Source organism: Rhinoraja longicauda, chromosome 39 (genome assembly GCF_053455715.1).
Source record: "Rhinoraja longicauda isolate Sanriku21f chromosome 39, sRhiLon1.1, whole genome shotgun sequence".
NCBI classification, from domain to species: Eukaryota; Metazoa; Chordata; class Chondrichthyes; order Rajiformes; family Arhynchobatidae; genus Rhinoraja; species Rhinoraja longicauda.
The window spans coordinates 2,420,933-2,448,582 of record NC_135991.1 but is presented as its reverse complement, the minus strand read 5'-3'; the positions used below and the strand labels follow the sequence as shown (position 1 = coordinate 2,448,582).

The 27,650-nt window shown below is 45.1% G+C and overlaps 1 pseudogene across 1 annotated transcript; it reads left to right on the top strand.

The window, feature by feature from the left end:
• Nucleotides 1–278: 278 nt before the first annotated feature.
• LOC144611060 (histone-lysine N-methyltransferase PRDM7-like) lies at nucleotides 279–27,650 on the top strand (annotated as a pseudogene). The gene is made up of 8 exons (XR_013549476.1): nucleotides 279–381; nucleotides 1,889–1,994; nucleotides 11,055–11,154; nucleotides 11,373–11,919; nucleotides 14,775–15,046; nucleotides 15,816–15,883; nucleotides 24,102–24,292; nucleotides 26,481–27,650. The product of XR_013549476.1 is annotated as a histone-lysine N-methyltransferase PRDM7-like (transcript).

The following is a 27,650-nucleotide window of genomic DNA, read 5'->3' as shown; positions in this document are numbered from 1 at the left end:
CTCCGCCTTCATCCGCTGCCCCGCGCTCCCCGCGGAATTCCATTACGTCACTCGACAGGAAGGCCGCGGGATTTCCAAAACGTCAGTTGGTCCCGCCGTCAGGTTGCCCGCAGGTTTCCCAAACGTCACGCCGTCAGGTCGTCCTGAACCGCGCAGTACGTCACGCCGTCAGGTCGTCCTGAACCGCGCAGTACGTCACGCCGTCAGGTCGACCTCAAGCCCCGCCCTACGTCACTACGTCAGGTGGACTTCCAGCCCCGCCCTACGTCACGCCGTCAGGGAGACCGCGCGGTCTGCGAGGATGACGGTTTAACGGTCGGAGAGCGAGGGAGCGCCCGAGGATGGAGCGGGGAGAGAGGGGGGGGATGGGCAGAGACACAGGTGGGGCCGGGTGGCACAGAGAGGTTGGAGGTGCGGTGGGATGGGGGGTAGTTGGGGGAGGGGATGGAATGGGAAAGGTGTGGGTAGGAGAAGGGGTGAAGGGGAAGGGAGTGAGAAGAGGGAGGGGGGGGGAAGCAAAGATAATAGCAGAGCAAGATTGACCACTCGGCCCTAAAAACCATAGTACGTCATGACGCCATTTTAGTCGGCAGAAACTTGCAGAAACATTTAAAAAGAAATCTAACAAAAATCTGTGAGTGGATAGATGAGATACATTCTGCTATTTAATAGTATAATCGCACATACTGTTGCCCCACAACACTGATTACACTGCGAGAGACAGACTGACGGCGGGTGTTGGCCACTAAAATGGCCGCCGCTCCGCTCCTTTCCACTACATTTCAGTGCAGGCGATTTCAACGGAGTGGTTCATCTTGCTCCTTTAGTATCTAATGGAGGGAGAGAGGGAGGGGTGTGGAGTGAGGGCATGGGTGGGGGGGGAGCTGGGATGGAGGGTGGGATGGCCTCATGGGGGGCAGTAATGGGCAGTTAGGGGAGGAGGCAGGATGGGAGGGAGGGCATGGGACTGGAGGGGAGGGTGGTCTGGGGGCAGCAGGGAGGAGATAGCAAGGGTGATGGGAGGAGAAGAAAGGGGGCAGGTGGATGGGCACAGGATTGCGCGATGGGGGCAGAGGGGATGGTGTGCGTTGACACGTGAGGTGAAGGAGAGAGATTTGAACTGGGGAGAGGGAAATTAGAAGGAGGGAGACACTGAGGAGGTTGGCGCTGGCAGACGGGCCGGGCCAGAGGGTTCAGCCCAAGAGGTAATCTGTGTCTGGTCTGCTGCGTCCTGCCTCAGTGTACAAGATGTTGGGGAGACCACACCTGCTGTGATATGTAAAGTTCTGGTCCCCCTGCTGCAGGTAGGGTGTCAGTAAACCGGATAAGATGCGACATAGATCGATTGATTACCTGGATTGGAGGGTTAGAGTGAGAAGGAGAGGCTGGATATGCTGGGTAGTGTAGGACAATAACTAGATGCTGGTACAAATTGGTATTTATTCACAAAATGCTGGAATAACTCAGCAGGTCCGGCAGCATCTCAGGAGAGAAGGAATGAGTGACGTTTCTTCCGTCTGAAGAAGGGTCTTGACCCGAAACGTCACCCATTCCTTCTCTCCTGAGATGCTGCCTGACCTGCTGAGTTACTCCAGCATTTTGTGAATAAATACCTGGATAGGCTGGGATTATTTTCCCTGGAGTGAAGGGGCTGAGGGGATGACCTTATGCAGGTTTATAAAATCATGAGAGCACAGATGGAGTGAAGGTCACATTTTTCCTTAGGTAGAGGGTTTGAAACTAGGGTTCATAGGATTAATGTGAGAGGGGAAAATTAAAGTGGACTTGTGGTGCTGCAGGACTCTTTGTATTCCAACATCCATTAAAATGTTAGCAGTCAAATTTTATTGCCTTGTTTCGCCCCTGACTGATGTCACATTTGTTGCAGGAAGCGGATAGAATGAAAACAATGGGCTCGACATGTCAGACACAGACGCAAGGTCTGGTGAAAGGCCACAGGGAACATTTGAGCAACAGATGCAAGGAAGGCTGAGGTGAGAGAGGGTGCTGATATTAGAAGGGTGTGTGTATGTTTTGTCTTGCCTTACTCCTCATTAAGTTCTCACCTCTTCCTTTATCTTAGAGTCATAGAGTGATACAGTATGGAAACAGGTCCTTTGGCCCAATTTGCCCGCACTGTCCAACATATCCCAGCTACACTAGTCACTAGTCCCACCTGCCTCCACTTGGTCCCACCAAAGCAGTCCTATCCATGTACTTTACTAAATGTTTCTTAAACGTTGGGATAGTCTCAGCCTCAACGACCTCCTCTGGCAGCTTGTTCCATATACCCACCACCCTTTGTATGAAAAAGTTACCCCTCAGATTCCTATTAAATCTTTTCCCCTTCACCTTGAACCTATGTACTCTGGACCTAGATTCCCCTACTCTGGGCAAGAGACACTGTGCATCTACCCAATCTATACCTCTCATGATTTTTGTACAATCTCTTCTTGAATTTAGATCATTCAGACCTGACTGCTGAGACCTTCTGTTCTAGAATCACCTCCCAAAGCACTCTACCCTTTCACCCCATAACACCAAAGAGAGAGGCGGAAGAGTAGACCACCTCTCCTCAATGGTCAATTTGCTCCACACCTCAACTCCTCTCCTGTGCCAATTGCACAGAGCTTTCAGTACCCCGACCTTTGAAAAACTGATCTGTGACCTCTCTTTCATCAACGATCTAACCTCCAGGGTGAAGAATTCCAGCCTTCACTATGCTCTCTCTGAAAGTGACTGAACAAGTATGGTGCAATTATCATAGTTGCCAAATTTACTAACAATGTTAGCTGCACTCATACAAATTGTTGATGCAGATAGCAAACAAACGTGGACACAGCACCGGCTTCTGCATCACTCCACTGGTCGTACGCCTCTAATGAGAAAAATAGTGCTCCAAAACCATCCATTGACTCCTTCCTTCAAGCCAACCTTGAATCCAATTGTCGAGCTTGCCTTGGATTCCATATACCTACTTGCCTACAGTATGGCAACTTGTCAATGGTCTTCTGAAATCCATATCAAAAACTGTCCTGCCCATATATTTGAAATAAACATGTGTTGGGGAAAAAAACTTCTCCCACTTAAGGTAGTTCCTGCTTCCCCTCACGTGGCGGCGCCTAACGGCAGCGGCTGACTAGCAGTCTGTCCGTCTTTTTTTTGTTGAGTGTCGGTGTTGGGATGATTTTTATATCTATTTTTTTGGTTGTGTATGTGTGGGAGGGGGTGGTGGTGTGTGGGGGGTGGGTGTGGGTGTGGGGAACTTTTCTCTTCCTCACGGCGCGGGGTGCGGCTCGGCTGCGGGGCTTAACACCGCCCGGTGCAACTCGGCTGCGGGACTTAACACCGCCCGGTGCAGCTCGGCTGCGGGGCTTAACACCGCCCGGTGCAACTCAGCTGCGGGACTTAACACCGCCCGGTGCAGCTCGGCTGCGGGACTTAACACCGCCCGGTGCAGCTCGGCTGCGGGGCTTAACACCGCCCGGTGCAACTCGGCTGCGGGGCTTAACACCGCCCGGTGCAGCTCGGCTGCGGGACCTAACACCGCCCGGTGCAACTCGGCTGCGGGACTTAACACCGCCCGGTGCGGCTCGGCTGCGGGACTTTTCACCGCTGGTGCGGCTCGGCTGCGGGACTTAGCTGCGCAAGGCTTGGTCGCGGGCCTTTCATCGCCCGGTTCGGCCGCGAGACGTTTCAGCGCCCGGTGCGGGGACTGTGCGGGTCGGTCAGGGACGAGATGTCTGTCCATGGGCGTGGGGAAGAGAGGGGAAGTTTTGTTGCCTCCATCACAGTGAGGGGGTGTTTGGAGTCACTGTGATGGACGTTTGTGTTGGGGTTATGTGTCTTGTGTTTTTTTGGGTTTTTTTCTATGACTGCTATGTAGTTTCGTTCGGTACTTCGGTACCGAACGACAAATAAAGCTCTGTTATACCTGTTATACCTGTTATCCCCTCCCCTTCCCATTTCTCACACTAGTCTTCCTGCCTCCGACTACATATTATCTGTCCCGCCCCCTCCCCTGACATCAGTCTGAAGAAGGGTCTCGACCGAAACATCACCTATTCCTTCTCTCCTGAGATGCTGCCTGACCCACTGAGTTGCTCCGGCATTTTGTGTCTACCTTCGAAATAAACATGTCAGGTTTGTGAGACATGTTTTCCCATGGACAAAGAAATGCTGACTGTCTCTAATCAGACATAGTGCCATACACCACAGAAACAGGCCTTTCTGCCCAACTAATCCAAACAGACCAAATGTTACATTTACGCTGGTCCCACCTGCTTGCATCTAGCCCATATCCCGCTAAACCTTTCCTATCCAAGTACCTGTCCAAATGTCTTAAACGTTTTACAGTACCTGCCGTAGCTACCTCCTCAGACAGCTTGTTCTATTTACCCAACCCCTGTGTGAAAATGCTGCCCTTGGGTTGCTATTGAATCTTTTCCATCTCACATTAAACCTGCGTCCTCTGGTTCTTGACTTCCCAACGCAGGGTAGTGCATTCAACCTATCCCCATTGGCATTGTATATACCTTCTTATGATCACCCCTTATCCTCTAGTGCTTAAAGGAATAAAGCCCTAACCTGTCCAGCTCCCCCTATAACTCAGGCCCTCATGCCCTGGCAACATCCTCATCGATCTCTGGATTCTTTCCTGCTTAATGATATCTTTCCGATAACAGGGTGACCAAAACTGAACATATTTCAAACTGGGCCTCACCGACATCTTGTACAACTGTTAGCACAACATCCCAACTTTCCTACTCAAATCTCTGACTAATGAAGGCCAGTGTACCTAAGGTCTGAATGCTTCTTGACCACATTATCTACCAGTAATGCCACTTTCAGGGAACTGCACCTGCACTTTCATGATCCCTCTGCTCTGCAATATTCCCACGGCTCTGCAATTCACTGTGAATATGCTACCCTGGTTTGACTTTCCAAATGCAATGCCTTGCATTTATCTGCATTAAACTCCATTCCTCAGCCGAATTACGCAGCTGATCAAGATCCTATTGTAAATTTTGGTAACCATCTTTGTTCTCTAAAATAGCACCCACTGTATCATCTGTAAACTTGCAAATCATGCCTTGTACATTCCCATTCAAATCATTGATGTTGTAAACCACTAACAGGTATGGTCCCAGAACCGATCCCTGAGGCACACCACTAGTCACAAGCCTCTAGTCTTCCAGAGCAGCCAACTATGCATAACCTCACCAAATTCCTTGCTGAAGACTATATAGACAATGTCATTTACATTTTTGGTTACTTTTTCAAATAACTCTGGCAGGTGGGATTAGTGTATAATGGACATGTTGGTCAGTGTGGGCAAGTTGGACTGAGGAGCTATTTCCATGCTGTGTGGCTATGACTCTAATCAGACAATGTCTATCCAAAGGCATGTATTTCGTATCTCCCAGAATCCTCCTTCCACAGATGTTAGGCTTACTGGTCTGTAGTTACCAGGTTTTTCCTTGCAGTCCTTCTTAAATCGAGGCACAACATTAGCCAACCTCCACTCTTGTGGCACCTCACCAGTGCCTGATGATACTCTTCATAACTTAGTCATACATTTTATGACCATTGTTCTTTTAATCAATACCAAGAGAATTGGGATGTGTAAGGAAAAACCAAAATAGAAAAAACAAAACAAAACATTTTTTTCATTGTTGTAAAAAGTATTTCTGTTCAATAACCTTTCTATAATAGTAGAATATACATGATAGGCCTGACATTGTACATGTAGTCCAAGAACTACAGACTGTTCGAAATAATAGTCGTTTTTCACACGTGAATATAGCGCTACGCGCATTTGGCGTGCATATTGTTTTGCTGAAAAGTTGCATTACGTGCCATATTGTGCATTTTGATGTAAAATTCTGAATTTTGGACATCAAAATTCTGAATTTGTAAAATCAAATGTTGGGAGGTCTGGATAGTTGATGACAACCCTATTAATCATGCAGCTGCCCGCTGTCTTCTGGCATATTTGTTCTTATAATTCCCATTGACTTAGGGCCGACAATACACTCCCAACAAGCTACTCATCGCTTTTTTATTTCTCAGCTCCACCCATATTATCTCACTGGAAGACCCATCAGACATGTCATCTGATTGCTGCCATGACATTCTCCTTAATCAACCGAGCAACACCCCCTCCACTTTTGTCCCCACCTCTAATTTGCACCTCTAGCACCTCTACCCTGGGTCATTAAGTTGCTGTTCTGTACCTCTCTGAGCCACATTTTTGTGACGGTTAAAATGTCCTAGTCGCATGCACCTATCCAAGTCTTACCCATCAGACCTCTCACATGAAATAGATGCAATTCAATATAACAGTCCTATCTTACTGCCTGCTGTGCTCCTGCCTATCGTGCCCACTGCCATACCTAGTGCCAGACTCATACCTGCCTCACTTCTCTCAGTTCTTCCTGCAAATTTGATGCCATTTGTGCCAACATGCACAGAGCTCACCCTCCCCTTGAGAATGTCCATGCCTGTCCAATTACTGGTAGATCCAGTCCCTTCAAATTCCTTCCAATAACTTTTGCGCCACTGATGTCAAGCTCATTGTTCCATAACTCTCTGGTTTATACTTGCTGCCCTTTTCAATAATTCCCTTTTTAAATAGCCTTGATCAAAACATCTCACAGTGGTGCAGCTGGTAGAGCTGCTGCCTCGGTTCTCCCATCATCTGGCTTCGAACAGTGTTGACTGTGTGGGATTTATATATTCTCCCTTTGACTCTGTGGCTCGCCTCTTAACTCCCAAAACAGGCATCATGTAGGTTATTTTTATTTTATTTCATATTTCATATTTCAGATACAGATTATTTTAATTCTATCTTTTAAATTGCTCTGAGTTGAGTGAATGGTGCAATCTGGGTGGGCATAATGGGGAGAGAGGGATGGGGAAAGGAGGAGGGTGAGACTGAATCATGTTTACTGAAACACAATAAAACTCTTACTTGCAGCAGCATAACAGGTCTGTCAAAGATAACATAAAAACAAATAATTTCTTTTCAAATGAAAACAATATTAGTGAAAAATAAAGCAAATCCAAAGATAAAATGGGAGAGAATAACATAGTTGATGGTAGGATTTGTTTAAAAATGGATGGTTGGTGTGGACTCCGTGTCTTGCTGCTTGTCTCTGACTCTATTCCAACATCTACCCTGTGTGTGCTTATCCCTCATTCATCCCTCATTCTTTTCAACTCCAAACAACAAACCAACACTTTTAGTCATTTGTGAAAATATTAAAGCTTTATTTATCCCTGAAATTGGCTGAGATAATCTCTTCTGGGCTATTTTCAATGCAAATATGTTCTTTAATAATGAGACCAACATCACACAAAGTATTTCAGGTGTGGCTGAGTTTTAATCTCTAACCACGCTTGCAATAAATCCCAATGTATTTAGTTTAGAGATACAGAGCGGAAACGGGGCCTTTCGGCCCACCGGCTCTGTGCCGACCAGCGATCCCCACAAATTAGCACTATTATACCCACTAGGGACAATTTTTACATTTACCGAGCTAATTAACCTATATGCCTGTACGCCTTTGGAGTGTGTGAGGAAACAGAAGATCTCGGAGAAAACCCACGCAGGTCACGGGGAGAAAGTACAAACTCCATACAGACAGCACCCGTAGTCGAGATCGAACCGGGGTTTCCGGCGCTGCATTCGTTGCAAGGCCACTCTACCACTGCGACACCGTGTCGCTCAAGTGCTGCCTGCCTTCCTGGCCGTTTGTCGCACTTGCATGTCGACTGTCAGGTGTCTCATGCGCAGGAACCTTCAATCTGTCTGTACTCCACCCTCTTTTAATTTGTTACTGCCAATTCATACTTTACACGAGTGCTTGACCTTGTATTTCTCTTCATTAAGTTTTGATCGCCATGTTTAAACCCATCCTCTCTATCTGTCTGTCCATGATGCCTTGCCTCCAATCCATGGTAATACATGATCCAATACATTGAGCTTCTCTGCACCAGATACCCTCTTTCCTTGGCAGAGAACCTCACATTGTCGGACAACATTGTCTTGTTAAAATCTACACTCTTCCCCACGGTGTGATGCTCTACACAAACACATATGGGTCCGCGCAAGTCTCGCAAGTACCCATGCATGTTTATTTGCTCAACACAGGTGGCACATGAATGGAAGTTGTTTCTGTCCCTGCCCCTCCCCCTCCCCCAAGTACCGGAGGCAGGCTGAGTCTTCCTGATGTCCCCAATAACACTGGGCCAGTAAAAGACTGCCATGGGCTTCTGGAATAAAAAGAGGACAACCCCTCAACTCCAACACATGATGGGGCCATTTATCTTGTGGAGATTCCCTCCAACACTCTCAGCTCAGTGACCAACATTATTAGAGTGCCATCCTGGGGAGGGATGTATCTATTCTCTGGATGTTTATTATACAATCCATTCTATGCATTATATTCCAGTACACAACCGATGGCCACTTGCATAGCAAGGATAGAGGATTCTTCACTTCAGACAAAAAAACGCCACTCCTTGCATATTGGGAAATACAAAGAAATAACATAAAAATACGAGATTGAACAAGAGGCTTCCTGGGAAGACAGACAGAGACATTCTGTCTTGAAAGGTCAGTGACAACATCTTATGATTTTCAGTTCCCTCTGTGAGCTTCATCCTCCTTATCTCTGCAATCCATTCATTGAAGCCTTTGATATATCTGACCTACTCTAATTCTGTCATAATGTACAAGTTTATTGTCTTCACAGCTGGCAGAGTTGAACAGCATGAAAACGCGTACTTTGGCCCAACATGTCCATAATTTGCCCATGTCTCTGAGCACAACACAAGGTGTTGGAGGAACTCAGTGAGTCAGGTAGCATCTGTGAAGGGAAAGTACAGATGGCATTCTGGGTCTGAAGAAGGGTCCTGACCTGAAATATCGCTTTTCCGTTCCCTCCACAGACGCTGCTTGACCCTGAGTTCTTCTATTACTTCCAGCACTTGGGGTTTTGCTCAACATTGCAGCATCTGCAGTTTCATGCGTCTCTTTCTACATCTTTCCTGTCCAAGTACCCTGGCCTGGATCAGTGACAGGAAACATCCTGCTTCTGTGCACTGACATTGTTTAAAAAATCTCTAACTCCATTGCTTATTTCATGTTCCCTTGCACAAAGTGAAATATTGTTCTGACAATGGGTTCTCATTCCACAACACAAACTATCAGCATTGACACAGGGCTGAATTGATCTTATGTATGTCTCTCTCCCTAAGTTTATGTCCGTTATAGTTCCCACATGCACAGCCCAGTGTCCATCACTTATGGTGTTAATTTGGACAGGAACAGTGATTGGAGGAAGCAGGAATAGACACGGAAGCATACCTGGGATTTGACCTGAACCGAACATTCTTGTGTGGTAAATTGTAAATATTTTTTTCTAACTTTCAACTCCATTGATCTAATGGACTTAATCCCTCAATCCTGATATGTTTGTGCGCCCTTCTCGCCCACAATAATTAAATGCAGCGCCCATACTGGCACCTCCGATCTAGTCTCCCAGGCAATGCCTTTGCCGACACCGCATCAAAGACAGCCGCATAGACCTCCCCCCTCCCTTATGATCCCCGTAGGCTCACAGATCCTTGTGAATAGAACGGCCTTCCCAGATATGGGAGAGGTTAGGGCTATGCAGAGGGACGCTGCTGCTGTGCAACATGATTTATGGAAACGAGGGATGTGCCATAGATTCCAGCACCGATCTTTGGCTCACCCATCTTGGACAAGTTTGTGTACCTGACACTTTCCTGCCTGTCCTCCTTGATTACGTCCATTCGCTGACGCACACTGGAAAGGAGGGAATGGTGAGAATGGTGAACGAAACCTTGTGGCATCCGAAGATCTGCCAGGAAGCGTTGAAACTAGCTTCTGAATGTGGAATTTGAAAACGAAACAACCCAGGGAAAGTGTTAAAATGTCCAAAGAGATTGACGCCAATGCTCGGTAGACCCTTTAAGTGAATACAAATAGGTTTTATAGAGCTACTGTTGGTACAGTTCTATAGATATTGTTTGGTAATTGTGGATTTATTTAGCCGATGGATAGAAGCCGATGGATAGGGCGGCACGGTAGCGCAGCGGTAGAGTTGCTGCTTTACAGCGAATGCAGCACCGGAGACTGAGGTTCGATCCTGACTACGGGTGCTGCACTGTAAGGAGTTTGTACGTTCTCCCCGTGACCTGCGTGGGTTTTCTCCGAGATCTTCGGTTTCCTCCCACACTCCAAAGACGTACAGGTATGTAGGTTAATTGGCTGGGTAAATGTAAAAATTGTCCCTAGTGGGTGTAGGATAGTGTTAATGTACGGGGATCACTGGGCGGCACGGACTTGGTGGGCCGAAAAGGCCTGTTTCCGGCTGTATATATATGATATGATATGATATGAAGCTCTGTCAACTGTAAATGCTACAGTCAAAACCAAGGTGAGATTTATTCTAAGGGAAATATTCCCCGATTTGGTTTGCCAACAACTATCAGCTCTGAAAATGGTCCCCATTTTATAGCAAAAATAAATGAAGAGGTCTGCCAACATTTTTGTATTAGACAACAATTAGACAAAAATTCCATTGTATCCACAATTCACCAGCTGTCGGCCTAGTTGAAAGGGCAAATGGGACCCTGAAGTCTAAACTAACAAAGCTGATGGAGGAGACTGGACTGAATTGGATAAAGGTTGGCTCTCTTTTGAGATGAGGGTGACCCCGCAACGAGTCACCCGGCAGACATCTGCGGAAGTTGTGTGCGGGCGGCCGTTACGGACTTCTTGGGGCGAAGGCCGTAGTGTGGAGGTTAACTTTGACCTACATGCTCTCAGTGATGAACTAATAACTTCTGTGCATGAAAGATGAGAGTTCACCGAAATATTGCACACTCGGCATTTACTGCTTTTATTAGTAGTTTAGTTGAGAATCCCAGTTAATAATGTGATGGATGAAATAATCGAGAAGTAGAAACTATTTATTTGTGTCCTTATGAACCACAGTTTGCATCAAAATGTCTCATTACAGGTCACGTCATATACAGGGGAGGACAAAAGAGATTTGCAAGGAGACACTGAGGAAACGAAGGAAGGTATAGCGTTGGTTAAAAGAATCAAAAGAGCAACAGGTAATTCTGTTTATAAAAGTAAAACTCAAATGAGTAACTCCTGTGCATAACAGTAAATAATGGAGATGAGATAATGACCATCTGACTACCACCATGTCATTTTTAATTTAATTTATAGAACATGTTGTATATTATGTAACTAATTTTCATATTACAGCTCAACCACTTATCTGACCTCAAACAATGTAATTAAGTTATTTTTGCCTTTCAATTTTCAGTTGTCTCCACCCGAACGACTTTGGGATCTGCAAGCGAGGAAACAACCAAAGAGACAGAAAAGAGAAGTTATAATTTGAGAAATATGGAGAGGATAATTTACACGTAAGAACAGAAGCTCCGTGATGACGATTACCTGGAAGGCAAAAAATAAAGTCTTATCTCCTTGCTTCTTCACCCATGGTCGTGCAGTCAAAACTCAAAACTGCAGCGATTGAGGCTCCTGATCCTGAAGTCCCCGCCGGGCGATGAAAGATCCCGCTGCTGATTTTAAGCCGTGCCGGACGATGAAAAGTCCTGTGAACGGTGCGTCGAGGCAATCAAGGCTCCCGACACTGAAGTCCCCTCCGGGCAATGGAAGACCCTGTGGCTGGTTCCAAGCCGCGCCAGACGACGAAGAGTCCTGTGAATGGGCTGACTCAACGCCCACAATTCTGGGCAGACGAAGAAGCTGCCGCTGGAGCCAACCAGGGACCCACAAGTTCCTGATGCTACAGACCACAGGGCCGTGGCCGAAGCCTCCGAAGTCAGCCAGCTCCACGATGGGAAGTAAGTCTGGAGGCCGCCAGCTCCCTTTTGCTGGGTCACAGCACGAACGGAGATGCGACCCGGAAAATGGCCGTATCTCCTTTAAAGAAGGAGATTTTTAAAAAAAGTTTCCCCCATCGCCCCCTCACCCCCCACATAATACACAACTAAAAGTAAACTATAACATACATCTAACATTAAAAACAAGACAAGAAGGAAAAAGACAAACAGACCGCAGGTGAGCCGCAGCTGCCACATCCGGGTTATTGCAGGCAGTGACTAGTGGGGTGCTGCAAGGCTCGCTGCTGGGACCGCAGCAATTTACAAAATCGATGATTTGGATGAAGGAATTAAAAGTGACATTAGCAAATTTGCATATGACACAAAGTTGGGTGGCAATGCGAACTATGAAGAGGATACCATGAGGATGCAGGTTGACTTGGATTAGGTGGGTGAGTGGGCAGATGCATGGCAGATGCTGTATAATGTGGTTCTTGGTGGCAAGAACAAGGAGGCAGATTATTATCTGAATGGTGTCCGATTAGGAAAAGGGGAAGTGCAACGAGACCTGGGTGTCCTTGAACATTAGTCACTGAACATAAGCATGCAGGTACAGCAGGCAGTGAAGAAAGCTAATGGTATGTTGACCTTCATAACAAGAGGATTTGAGTTTCGGAGCAAAGTGGTCCTTCTGCAGTTGTGCTGGGCCCTGGTGAGCCCACACCTGGAGTATTGTGTGCAGTTTTGGTCTCCTAATTTGAGGAAGGACAACCTTGCTATTGAGCCAGTGCAGCGTAGGTTCACGAGGTTAATCCCTGGGATGGCGGGACTGTCATACGAGGAAAGATTGGAAAGATTGGGCTTGAATTCACTGGAGTTTAGAAAGATGAGAGGGGATCTTATAGAAACGTATAAAATTATAAAAGGACTGGACAAGCTAGATGCAGGAGAAATGTTCCCAATGTTGGGGGACTCCAGAACCATGGACCACAGTTTAAGAATAAGGTGTGGGCCATTTAGAACCGAGACGAGGAAAAACTTTTTCACCCAGAGTTGTAAATTTATGGAATTCTCAGCCTCAGAAGGCAGTGGAGACCGGTTCACTGGATACATTTAAAAGAGTTCGATAGAGCTCTTGGGGCTTGCGGAATCAAGGGATATGGGGAGAAGGCAGGAACGGGGTACTGATTGAGGATGATCAGCCATGATCCCATTGAATGGTGGTGCTGGCTCGAGGTGCCGAGTTGGCCTACTCCTGCGCCTATTTTCCATGTCTACAGCCTTAATTCATCTGTCTTGTTACAAATGCTTAATTTGTTCACATAATAGACTGTTTTATCTTTGAAAATACTTTGCTTGAAGTTGACTCCATGCATCACAGCACTGCTACCGTTAAACATACTCCCTGCATTACATCATGCTTGTTATTACTAAATGCAAAATTATATTCCATGTCACGATCTCCTATGTGGGACCTTGTCGAAGGCCTTCTGAAAGTCGAGATACAACACATTGACTGTTTCTCACTTATCCACTCTACTAGTTACATCCTCGAAAAATTCTATAAGATTCGTCAGACATGATTTGCCTTTTGTAAATCCATGCTGACTGTCCGATGATTTCACTATTTTCCAAATGTGATGCTATCACATCTTTAATAACTGACTAGCATTTTCCCCACTACCGATGTTAGGCTAACTGGTCTATAATTCCCCGTTTTCTCTCTCCCTCCCTTTTTAAAATGTGGGGCTACATTAGCTACCCTCCAGTCCTCAGGAATTACTCCAGAATCTAAAGAGTTTTGAAAAAATATCACTAATGCATCCACTATTTCTGAGGCTACTTCCTTAAGCACTCTGGGATGCAGCCTATCTGGCCCTGGGGATTTATCTGCCTTTAATCCATTTAATTTACCTAACACCACTTCCCGACTAACCTGGATTTCCCTCAGTTCCTCCATCTCATTAGACCCCCGATCCCCCGCTATTTCCGTCAGATTGTTTATGTCTTCCTTAGTGAAGACAGAACCAAAGTAGTTGTTCAATTGGTCTGCCATCTCCTTGTTCCCTATGATCAATTCACCTGTTTCCGACTGCAAGGGACCTACATTTGTCTTAACATATCTATAAAAGCTTTTGCAGTCAGTTTTTATGTTCCTTGCCAGTTTTCCCTCATAATCTATTTTCCCTTTCCTAATTAAGCCCTTTGTCCTCCTCTGCTGGACTCTGAATTTCTCCCAGTCCTCTGGTATGCTACGTTTTCTGGCTAATCTGTATGCTTCATCTTTTGTTTTAATACTATCCTTGATTTCCCTTGTTAGCCACGGATGCACTACCTTTCCTGGTTTGTTCTTTTGCCAAACTGGGATGAATACTTGCTGTAGTTCATCCATGCGACCTTTAAATGCCTTCCATTGCATGTCCACCGTCAACCCTTTCAGCATCAATTGCCAGTCTATCTTGGACAATTCACGCCTCATACCCTCAAAGTTACCTTTCTTTAAGTTCAGAACACTTGTTTCTGTATTGACTTTGTCACTCTCCATCCTAATGAAGAACTCCACCATATTATGATCACTCTTGCCCAAGGGGCCTCGCACAACAAGACTGCTAACTAACCCTTCCTCATTACTCAATACCCCATTACAATATTAATCTCTCACATTTTCAATGCTTCCTCAGAAGAGTAATTTTGGAAAAAGTAATTTTTCCAAGATCTTCTGCACAACATCTACATCATGGTAGTATTATATTCTGAAATACTTTTAATAAGATAACATCTTTTGTGGATCAACAAGCATTTTCAGTACAAAGTCCAGCCACTTTCAATCACGCCAACACCCTGATCAGTTCTTAATTTTGCATTTTCCATTTTAGTTTGTGAAGCCTGCGAGACATTTTTTATTGAAGAATGCCCTGTGCATGGCCCACCAGTCTTCGTGAAGGACACTGTCATTGATTGCAATCACCCAGATAGAGCTCATTGAACTCTACCAGAGGGTCTCAGCATTGCCACATCCAAAATTCGTAAAACCGGTCTTGGAGTCTGGAATGAAGGGAAGGTTATTCCCAGGGGCGTTCATTTTGGACCCGATGGAGGAGAGGTTTCAAGTGAAGAAGAAGCTGCTATCAGTGGTTATTCATGAGTGGTAAGTGACTCCAATAGTTCATCATGGAAAATGCTCAGCAGGTTTGATAACATTTGTTGAAGAAAGATCATCACCTGAAATGTGATCTGTGTTTTATTCTCCACAAATGCTGCCTTGCTGGGTATCTCCTGAATTCTCTTTTTTTATTACAATTTTTTTGTACCTGAATTATTTTATATTCTAATCAAAGTCATCAAGTTTCTTACCAATAAACAGTTTGAAGCTAACTGAAAATAATTTCTGTAACTTAGATTCTTAATTACATTTTCCCATTTTAATTTGGTTGTCAATGTGAATAGACTGAAGAGTCTGTGCTCTTTGTCCCTCGCTTCTGTTCCAGTGATTCTCACTTCACTGCTCAGAGTGGCATCACTCTCCCTCACTCAATCTCTGAGCTGAATCAGTGCTCCATCTCCTTCCTGCTCTGCTGCCCCTCTTTCACCCTGATGTTCGACCTCCTTGTTTGAGAATGCATTGAACATTTCTGAACAATCAGAAATCATTAGAACAGTGACATTACTAAAATTAAAGAACCTATTACAACCTGACAAATCTCCTTGAAATTGTGCAAAATGTTTATTATATTCTTGGAGTTTCTTTGCCATGTGATTTAATTTGCAGAAACTTTTGAGTGCTCTAATATAAAAGTGCAATCAAGTAAAATAGGTTAAGTGGTAGTTAGTTGAAGGCCTAATACTGGGAACTGTGCAAGCTTCACGTTTGTTTTCTTTATCAATGTGTTTTTTTTAACCAAATATCTTTTTTATAGATCAGTAAGGCAAACAATGACACTGAATACATTGATGCACAGGATGAATCTAAATCAAACTGGATGAGGTAAGGAAAGACGAATGCTGATAATAATAACAAGCAATAACTGGGTTATTTAAAAAAAGGAGACACAAGAGACTGCAGATGCTGGAATCTTGGAGTAAAAGCAAAGTGTGAGCGGAACTCAGTGGGTCAGGCAGCATCTGTGCAGGGAAGTCGACAGACAACGTTTCGGGTGGGACTTTTTGCAGACTGATGGAGTAGACAATAGACAATAGGTGCAGGAGGAGGCCATTCGGCCCTTCGAGCCAGCACCGCCATTCAATGTGATCATGGCTGATCATTCTCAATCAGTACCCTGTTCCTGCCTTCTCCCCATACTCCCTGACACCGCTATCCTTAAGAGCTCTATCTAGCTCTCTCTTGAATGCATTCAGAGAATTGGCTTCCACTGCTTTCTGAGGCAGAGAATTTCACAGCTTCACAACTCTCTGACTGAAAAAGTTTTTCCTCATCTCAGTTCTAAATGGCCTACCCCTTATTCTTAAACTGTGGCCCCTTGTTCTGGACTACCCCAACATTGGGAAGATGTTTCCTGCCTCTAACGTGTCCAACCCCTTAATAATCTTATACGTTTCGATAAGATCTCCTCTCATTCTTCTAAATTCCAGTGTAACAGTACAAGGTAATAAAGCTGGAAAAGAGAGGTGGGGCGGGCCAAAGGCAGGCAAGTAAGAGGAAAGAAATATAGAAAATAAGTGCAGGAGGAGGCCATTTGGCCCTTTGAGCCAGCACTGCCCATGCACTGTGATCATGGCTGATCATCCACAATCAGTAACCTGTGCATGCCTTCTCCCCATATCCCTTCATTCCACTAGCCCCTAGAGCTCTATCTAACTCTCTTTTAAATTCATCTAGTGAATTGGCCTCCACTGCCTTCTGTGTCAGAGAATTCCACAAATTCACAACTCTCTGGGTGAAAACGCTTCTTCTCACCTCAGCTTTATATGGCCTCCCCATTATTCTTAGATCGTGGTCCCTGGTTCTGGAGTCCCCCAACACTGGGAACATTTTTCCTGCATCTAGCTTGTCCAGTCCTTTTATAATTTTATTCGTCTCTACAAGATCCCCTCTCATCTTTCTAAACTCCAGTGAATACAAGCCCAATCTTTCCTATCTTTCCTCATATGACAGTCCCGCCGTCCCAGGGATTAACCTCGTGAACCTACGCTGCACAGCCTCAATAGCAAGGTCGTCCTTCCTCAAATTAGGAGACCAAAACTGCACACAATACTCCAGATGTGGTCTCACCAGGGCCCTATACAACTGCAGAAGGACCTCTTTGCTCCTATACTTAAATCTTCTCGTTATCAAGGCCAACATGCCATTGGCTTTCTTCACTGCCTGTACCTGCACGCTAACTTTCAGTGACTGGTGTACAAGGACACCAAGGTCTCGTTGCACCTCCCCTTTACCTAATCTGACACCATTGAGATAATATTCTGCCTCCTTGTTTTTGCCACTAAAGTGCATAACCTCACTTTTATCTATATTATACTGCATCTGCCCACTCACTCAACCTGTCCAAGTCACCCTGCAACCTCCTAACATCCCCTTCGCAGTTCACACTGCCACCCAGCTTTGTGTCATCTGCAAACTTGCTAGTGTTACTTCTAATTCCATCATCCAAATCATTAACATATATTGTAAATAGTTGCGGTCCAAGCACCAAGCCTTGCAGCACTCCACTCGCCACTGCCTGCCATTCTGAAAATGAGCCGTTTATTCCTACTCTTTGCTTCCTGTCTGCCATCCAATTCTCTATCCATGACTATATCCTACCCCCATACCACATGCTCTAATTTTGCTCACCAACCTCCCGTGTGGGACCTAATCAAAGGCTTTCTGAAAGTCTACATACACTACATCCACTGGCTCTCCTTCATCCATTTTACTTGTCACATCCTCAAAAAATTGCAGAAGATTAGTCAAGCAAGATTTCCCTTTCATAACTCCATGCTGACTTGGACCAATCCTTTTACTGCAATCCAAATGTGCCTTTATTACCTCTTTAATAATTAACTCCAGCATCTTCCCCACCACCGATGTCAGGCTAACTGGTTTTCTCTCTCGTTCCTTTCTTGAAAACATTAGCGACCCTCCAATCCACAGGAACTGGTCATGAATCTATTGAACATTGGCAAATGGTCTCCAATATGTCCACGATTTCTAGAGCCACCTCCTTGAGTACCCTGGGATGCAGACCATCAGGCCCTGGGGATTTATCAGCCTTCAGTCCCATCAGTCTCTCCAATACTATTTTTCGCCTAATGCTAATTTCTTTCAGTTCCTCTGTCTCTGTAAATCCTCTGTTCTCTAGAACATCTGGGAGATTGTGTCTTCCTTAGTGAAGACAGATCCGAAGTATCTGTTCAACTCTTTCGCTGCTTCCTTGTTCCCCTTATCAATTTCACCCGTTTCAGCCTTCAAGGGACCCACATTTGTCCTAACTAATCTTTTTTCTCTTAACATACCGAAAGAAGATTTTACTGTCCTTCTTTATATTCCTGGCCAGCTTCCCTTCATACTTCATCTTTTCAGCCCGTATTGTCCTTTTTGTTACTTTCTGTTGTCCTTTGAAAGTTCCCCAAACCTCTGACTTCCCGCTACTCTTTGCTATGTTATGCATCTTTTCTTTTTGTTTTATTCAATCCCTAACTTCCCATGTTGCCTCTTAGAATCTTTCTTCCTGTTTTGAAAGAAATGATCCTGCATCTTCTGGATTATGCCCAGAAATTCCTGCCATTGCTGTTCCACCGTCATTCCTGCTAGGATCCTTTTCCATTCGACCTTGGCCAGCTCCTCCCTCATACCTTCATAGTCCCCTTTGTTCAACTGCAACACGGACACTTCTGATTTAACCTTCTCCCTCTCAAATTGCACATTAAAACTAATCATATTGTGGTCACTACTTCCAAGCGATTCCTTTTCCTTGAGTTCCCTTATTAAATCTGGTTCATTGGACAACACTAAATCCAGAATTGCCTTCTCTCTGGTAGGCTCCAGTACAAGCTGCTCTAAGAATCCATCTCGAAGGCACTCTACAAACTCCCTTTCTTGGGGTCCAGACCCAACCTGATCTTCCCAGTCTACCTGCATATTGAAATCCCCCATAATAACAAACCTTTGTTACATGCCAGTTTTAACTCCTGCTGCAACTTACCCCCGATATCTATGCTACTGTTTGGGGGTCTGTAGATAACTCCTATTAGTGTCTTATCACCCCTGTGACCATATCACCCCCGTCCTTTACAAACTCCACTGGCTCCCCATCCCCCAGAGAATCCAGTACAAAATCCTCCTCATAACCTACAAAGCCCTCCATAACCTGGCCCCATCCTACCTGACCGACCTCCTCCACAGGCACACTCCCACCTGCACCCTCCGCTCTGCTGCTGCCAATCTCCTATCTCCCCACATCCGCACCAAACTCAGATCCTGGGGGGACAGGGCTTTCTCCATCGCTGCTCCCACCCTAAAGAACTCACTACCCCAAACCGTTAGAGACTCCTCCACACTCACCACATTCAAAACATCGCTGAAGTCTCACCTGTTCAGTACTGCCTTCAACCACTGAAGGTCACCTCACCTTCTGTCTCCTTTCTCTATTCGTTTACTTATTTACTTATTTATCTATTTATTCATTTCCCTATGTTCTCTAAATCTCTGTAAAGCGTCTTTGAGTATATGAAAAGCGCTATATAAATAAAATGCATTATTATTATTATTATTATCTTTACAATTCCTCAACTCTATCCACAGTGACCCTAGATCGTCAGTCCCTATGTCACCCCTCACAAGGGACAAAATTTCATCCCTTCCCAACAGAGCTACCCCACCTCCTGTGCCCACCTGCCTGTCCTTTCAAAAGGATGTATAATCCCGAATATTCTGTTCCCTGTCCCGATCCTACTGCAGCCACATCTCTGTGATCCCCACAATGTCATATCTATCAATCTCTAACTAAGCCTCAAACTCATCCACTTTACTTCTTATACTTTGCGCATTCATACACTTACTTACTTACTGCCCATTATGCCTCCTGGCATGTAGGGAAACAACGACAGTCCTCCACTCCTGTCTGTTTTGGGCTAGTTTCTGGACACTACCCCAGGTCAATTCCATAGTTTTCATTTCCTCCTCTACAGTTCGACGCCATGTGGTTTTGGGTCTCCCTCTTTTCCTTTCCCTACTGGTGTCCAGTGCAGGGCTATTCTTGGGATGCTGTCTGGTTCTCTTCTCAGAATATGGCCAATCCAGTTCCAGCACTTTCTCATGATGATGGTATCCATACTCTCTTGCTGGCATTGAGTAAGGAGATCTTGGTTGGATATGGTGTTTGGCCAAAATATTCTAAGGATTCTTCTCAGGTTCTTAGTATGGAAGTGACAGCTGGTTGATGTCACTCGTCATTCTCCAGCATTCCGAGCCATATAAGAGGGCGGAGAGGACACAGCTCCAGTATATCTTCAGCTTGGTCTTTGTGCTGTATTGCTGGGACCTCTATACATTGTTTAGCATTCTGAAAACATTCCTAGCCTTGTTTAGACTCTTTTTAATGTCATTTTGTGCTCCGCCATCGTATCTGACTTTACTACCAAGATAAATAAACTCCTCAGTTATGGGAAGGTCGTTTCCATTCACTTGGATTGGTAAGGAGTTTTGGATGTTTCGTGTCATTAATTCAGATTTTTTCTGGTTTAACTTCAAGCCAATTTGTTGTGCAGTCACTAAGATGGGATGTTTTTTCCTGCATGTGTTTGTGAGTATGGGAGACCAGAGCTATGTCATCTGCAAAATCAAGATCTTCCAATGTTGAGAAGAGGGTCCATCGTATGCCTCTTGCTTGATCTTCGGTTGTCTGACGCATCACCCAGTCAATAACAATATTGAAGAGTAGCGCTGACATCACACACCCTTGTCGAACTCCTGTCTTCACCTGGAATGTGTGGTTACCATTCCCTACTCTGCAAGAGAAGTTGGCGTAGAAGCTCTTAATTACTTTGACTATTTGCTGTGGGATCCCATACATTCGTAATATGCCCCAGAGACTGTCCTGGTGGATGCTGTCAAATGCTTTCTCGAAATCAACGAAGTTGATATATAATCTGTCTCTGCCACTCAGTGCACTGTTCTATAATGGTATGCAGGGCAAATATCTGGTCAATGCATCCCCTCCCACCACGAAATCCTGCCTGCTCTTTCCTGAGCTGTTTGTCTACTGCTTCTAAGGTACGTTGTATTATAATCTTTGCCAGAATCTTGCTTGGAATTGATAGAAGAGTGATCCCTCTCCAATTGTTACGCTCTCTTAAGTTGCCTTTTTTTGGTATCCTAATGATGACTCCTTCTGACCAGTCGTCAGGTATCTCCTTTCTTTACCAAATAGCTGTGAAAAGTGGTACAAATACTTCGACTGCAAGTTGTGGGTCTGCCTTAAACAGTTCTGCATTGAGGTTATCTTGGCAAGGGGCTTTTCCACTTTTAAGGGACTTAATGGCTATAACAATTTCCTCCTTAGTTGGTGATTCAGTGCTAATATCTAGGTCATCCTCTGGTTGTTGGGTGTTAGTCTCTATTATGGGCGGTGTTCTATTCAATACTTCTTTAAAGTGTTCCACCCAGCGGGTTTCTTGTTCTGTTCTGTTGTTAGGAGTCGGCCCTTTTTGTCCACAACTGGTGTCTCAGTGGTTCGCCGATGTTTGCCACAGATTATTTTGGTTATCTTGTAGCCCTTCCCTCTCTCTCCTTTCTTATATGCATCTTCTGCTTGATTGGCTAGATCTTCCATGTACGCCCGTTTGTTAGCTCTGGCTTTCCTCTGAACTGCTTTGTTTGCTTCTTGATATTGCACCTTGTATCTTTCTTGCAGCCGTTTGGATTTTGTTTCATTTATTTGCTTCTTTAATTTTCTCCTATTTTTAATGGTTTGCCATGTGTCTTCAGTTATCCATTCCTTCTTTATCTTCTGCTTGAACCCCAGGCAGGCTTCACTGGTTTTCACATAAGCTATTTTGGTTTGTTCCCACACAATATTAATATTATTTGCATTTGGCTCTGTGTGATCATCCATATCTACTAGTGCCTGAAACCTGTTCCTTAATTGTAGCACAAAAGAACTTTTCACTTTTGGGTCATGTAGATTTTCAACGACAAACTGTTGCCTGCCTGTCTTTTTGCTCCCTGTTTTCCTCAGTTTAACTTTGAGAACAGCCAGGACCAGGTGATGTGGATCAACAAGCATTTTCAGTACAAAGTCCAGCTCCCTGTTTAACCTTCACCGAGTAATGAGCGTCTCTATGTGCTGTTTATCATCAGATGGTCTATCTGGTTCTTATCCCTTCCATTAGGAGAATACCATGTTAGTTTGTGGATATCTCTGTGCGGAAAGAGGGTCCCTCCAATTACTAGATTGTAATTGGTGTAGAGTTCTATTAGTCTCTCACCGTTCTCATTTATAAAACCACAGCCCTCTTTGCCCATGGCTCTGTCCTGGTCTGTGTTGTTGTTTCCAACCTTTGCATTTAGGTCCCCCATTACAATCTTCATGTCATGTCTTGGTGTGTTTTCTAACTCAGCCTGTAGTTGCTCATAGAATTCATCCTTAACACTATCATTACTATCGTTTATAGGGGTGTAACACTAGACGATGGTTGTATTAATTTGCTTCACCTTCATTCTGATCTTCATGAGTCTACTATTGACAGGTTCCCACTCGAACAAACTATTTTCTACTCCTTTCTTTAAAAGGATGGCTATTCCTTCTCTGTGATTCTCATCATCCCATCCTGAGTACAACACTGTCTCCCCTGTGCTGGTCCTAAGTCTCCCTGATCCCATCTGCTTTCGCTTACTCCAAGAATGTCTCGGTTGTAGCGTCTCATCTCTGATGTCACTTGTGCTAGTTTCCCTGTGTCGTACATTGTTCGTACATTCCAAAATCCTATCCTAGTCTTAAGTTTGGCATTCAGAACTTCCACCTTCCTGCCAGTGGCTTCCTTTCGGCTTTCACCATTGGCAATAATCCTAGCATCTGTCGATAGCCCTGGAAGTCCGTCACGCCCAGTTGTTGTTTCCGTAATATATTCGTTTTACGAGGCGGGGTTGTTAGCCCTGTGCTCAACCCCCAACCTGGAGGACCAGTGGATTGCACTTCGTCTCGTCTCTACCCTTCGACCTGTCCAGCATGGGAAACCCTAACAGGAGACGAATCTCCCGCTGGCATAGCTCTCGGGGTCATTGAGACACACAAGCTCCCCGACCACGACAAGGTTGCAATCGAATGGGGAGGCATTCCATTTAATCTTTAATCCATTACTTATCTCACCTTTCACATCAATTCCTATTACACTTGGCCGTTCTCTCCTATCCCTTTGTGAGCTTTCTGTGCCGTTAATTCTGGGGTCTTAACTTTTCCTATACTCTCTTTCCCTTCAACTCCATCCAATTTGACCCCCCCCCCCCCCCCCCCCACTACTATTTAGTTTAAAAGAGAGGATAAATGGGAAATACGGGACTCGAGGAAGGGAAATTGTCCATTTTACTCATTAATCCAGAAAGAATCAGCATTCCATCTGGGAGATGCCTTCTCTGCCTAAACCGGCCTTTCTCCTTGGATCACTCCATGACCCACAACTCCTATCTCAAGCCTCATGCTCTTGGAATGTCACCTGATGCCACAGTTTAAAATCGGGTCTTGATATTAAAATCTGTAGTATCTCCGTGCAACCAATATTCTAAGAGAAGAATAACTCAATTCACACCACACTGCATCACAGCTGCTCTGTCGTTGACTCCCTGTAAATAACACAGCCAGTATCTCGTGAACCTAAACTTTCCAGAGTCAGTTCAACAGTGTTTAATTGTTACACAATTAAATTCTAACTTCCTGCAGCTGAACAAGTCTGTTAACACAATAACATGCAGATAAATAGAAAGTAATCAACAATCCAATAACAACAACAGTAATACCAGGTAAACATAAAAACAGAATAGACTGGAAATACTCCTTAGGTCAGGCCTCATCTGTGGGAAGAGAAACAAAGTTCAAGTTTCCTTCAGCAGTGTGCTGACAAAGGGTGCAGGATATTTAAGTTTGAATTTGGGCCATGACTGGGGACATCTCCTGTCATTCAACAGACTTTACTGATGTACTTTATGTCCTGTGTTCACTTATAATTTTAAGCGATCGTTGCCCCCTCTGTCTATGCTTGTTATGTTGCAGATTTGTGAACTGTGCCAGAAAGGAGGAGGAAGAGAACCTTGTTGCCTTCCAGCACCTGGGCAACATTTACTACAGGACCTGCAAGCCGGTTCCTCCTCACTGCGAATTGCTGGTCTGGTACGGTGATGACTATGCCAAGGAACTGGGAATCACACGGACCATAATGTGGATGTTAAACCAAGACCGAAAACGTGAGGATTCTGCACAAATCAGGGAACTGCAGGCTAACCTTAATGTGTGGGAAGGAACTGCAGATGCTGCAGATAGACACAAAATGCTGGAGTAACACAGCGGGACAGGCAGCATCACTGGAGAGAAGGAATGGGTGACGTTTTGGGTCGAGGGCCTTCCGACTAGTTAGGGAAGTGGGAAACGAGAGATATTGACGACGATGTAGAGAGATAAAGAACAACGAATGAAAGATATGCAAAAATATAACGATAATAAAGGAAACAAGCCCTTTGTTATCTGTGTGTTGGGTGAAAATGAGAAGCTGGTGCGACTTGGGTGGGGGAGGTATAGAGAGACAGGAAATGCCAGGGTTACTTGAAGTTAGAGAAATCAATATTCATACCACTGGGCTGTAAGCCTCCCAAGCAAAATCTGAGATGCTGTTTCTCCAATTTGCGTTTAACCTCACTCTGACAATGGAGCAGACCTAGGACAGAAAGGTCAGTGTGGGAATGGGAAGGAGAATTAAAGTGTTTAACAACCAGGAGATCAGGTAGGTTCAGGCAGACTGCGTGAAGGTGTTCAGCAAAACGATCGCCCCGTCTATGTTTGGTCTTGCCGATGTGTAAGACTCCACATCTTGAACAACGGATACAATAGATGAGGATGGAGGAGGTGCAAGTGAACCTCTGCCCAACCTGAAAGGACTGTTGGGGTGTCTGGATAGATTCGAAGGAGGAGGTATTGGGGCAGATGTTGCATCTCCTGCAGGGGAAGGTACCTGGGGAAGGGATAGTTTGGGTGGGAAGGGACCAGTTAACCAGGGAGTTGCGAAGGGAACGGTTTCTGTCGAAGGCGGAAAGGGGTAGAGATGGGATACCGTTGGAGGTGGCAAAAATGTCGCAGGATTATATGTTGTATGCGAGGGCTGATGAGGTGAAAGGTAAAGACCAGCGGGACTCTGTCTCTGTTCCAAATAGGGAGAGCGGAGGAAGGGCAGAGCTGTTGGGTACCGAGGAAACACTACGGAGGGCCTCATTTATGATGGGAGAGGGGAACCTCCATTCCCCAAAGAATGAGGACATCTCAGATATCCTGGTAGGGAACCCCTCATCTTGTGCGGAGATGCGGCGTAGACCGAGGAATTAGGAGTGGGGGATGGAGTCTTTGCAGGAAGCAGGGTGGGAAGAAGTGTGGTCGAGGTAGTTGTGGGAGTCTGGGTTTGTTATAAATGTCAGCCTGCGATGGAGACTGTGAGATCTAGAAAGGGGAGTTAGGTGTCGGAGATGGTCCAAGTGAATTTGAGTACAGATGGAAATTAGTAGTGAAGTTAATGAAGTCCATGAGTTCTGGATGGGTGCAGGAGGTAGCACCGATGCATTCGTCAATGTGACAGAGATAGAGGTACAGGGACAGGGCCTGTGTACGCCTGGAACAGGGATTGTTCAACGTAATCAAACTTTAACTGTTTTACTGTAAAATAATTAGGGGTGTTTATCAAAAACAAAGCGATTTATCCACAAAATGCTGGAGTAACTCAGCAGGTCAGGCAGCATCTCGGGAGAGAAGGAATGGGTGGCGTTTCGGGTCGAGACCCGTCTGAAGAAGGGTCTCGACCCGAAACGTCACCCATTCCTTCTCTCCCGAGATGCTGCCTGACCTGCTGAGTCACTCCAGCATTTTGTGAATAAATCGATTTGTACCAGCATCTGCAGTTATTTTCTTATACTATATATATATATCAAAAACAAAGTAGCAGTTGTGGTAAGGATGAGAGATATGCAGAATAGTGAAGTGCAGAGAATTGTGCTGAATGATGTCGCGGGTGTCAGAAGCACAAAAATTTTGTGATGCACTGATTTTATTCAAAACATTCTTGGAGCAACTCACGCTGAATCACTGAGCATTTACAAAGATGCAGTCAGGCCCGTTGCCCTGCTGTTGTCCTCAGCAACTCCCAGCTCATCATGTTATTTGACATCTGCACTTTGCTTTTCATTGTCCCATTTTAACAAACCAGTTATCACACTGGGTTAGAAGATTCTTAAAAACTTATTGACGTGTACCTTGTTCCTTGGGGGATATCAAAGACAGATTCTATCCCCCTCGAGTCTTTATCAGAATCATCTGGTGATCGATAACTCCCTCCTCCCCACAATTTTTCACTAGACATGCCTGTAAATTATTTCAATTAACATCTCCGAGCAGCTCCATTAACACTGAAGCAAGAGGCCGTACAAATGTCCTGACTGTGGGAAGAGCTTTGCACGGGCAGGGACTCTCCACCAATACCAGCGGACCCACACCGGAGAAAGGCCATACACATGTTCTGACTGTGGGATGAGCTTTGCATACAAAGGGGACCTCCGGAAACGCTAGCGGACCCACACCGGAGAATGGCCATACACATGTTCTGACTGTGGGAAGAGCTTTGCATGGGCAGGGACTCTCCACCTAGACCAGCGGACCCACACCGGAGAAAGGCCATACAAATGTTCTGACTGTGGGAAGAGCTTTACTTATCTCCGTCAGCAGAAAGCTCACACCTGCCTTGAAACGTGCCCCGTGTGTGGGAATGTCTTTAAGGACTCAGCTGCTTTCACTGTTCACCTGGGAGCCTGTGTTGAACAGTAATACAGAAAAAGACCACCAACTTTTTGTGTTATAATTTCCTTTATATTATTTCATTTTATATTATTTCATTTTTTTCCTTTTGAATTACTATGAGTAATTCTGGCGGTGCTGGCTCGAAGGGCTGAATGGCCTAATGCTGCACCTGCCGTCTATTGTCTGTTATTCATGTTTTCTAACAGTATTAATATTGGCAATTACTGTATTTCACTCTTTATGATGATATTTTGTGTGGAGAAGTCTGGGTGTAAGGGATGGGCCCGTGGGTTCCCACTCCCTGCATGAATTGGGGACCAGGGACGGGTATCATTGCCACATGTCCGACCCTATCTAGACTGCATCTTCCGACTGGGATAAACTGCCCCCATTGGAATATTCTGACTGTGTGGGATCGCTGGGATCGGGGCTGTTAAGATGCAGTCTGGTTATCGCAATGAGTTCATCAACACGGTGATTGATAAATCAACCACTTTTATTGTTGCCGCAAGTCAGGGGAACCGTTCTGTCCTGTGGACTCATTGCTCCAGTTACTTTGATCAAACTGCTGGTCCCTGCAGGTTTCGATTTATTCCTGTGAGATTTCTTGAACCGGTGATCAGTAAAATGCTGACACTGGAGTTTGCAACGTTTGAAGTGTTCGAAGTATAAGCAGAAGGTGAGTTTGTAAATTGAATTGTTGAATGTGTTGGTTGATGTAATTTATTTAACGGAGGTTTGAGAACGGAAATGTGTTTTAATTTGTTTCAT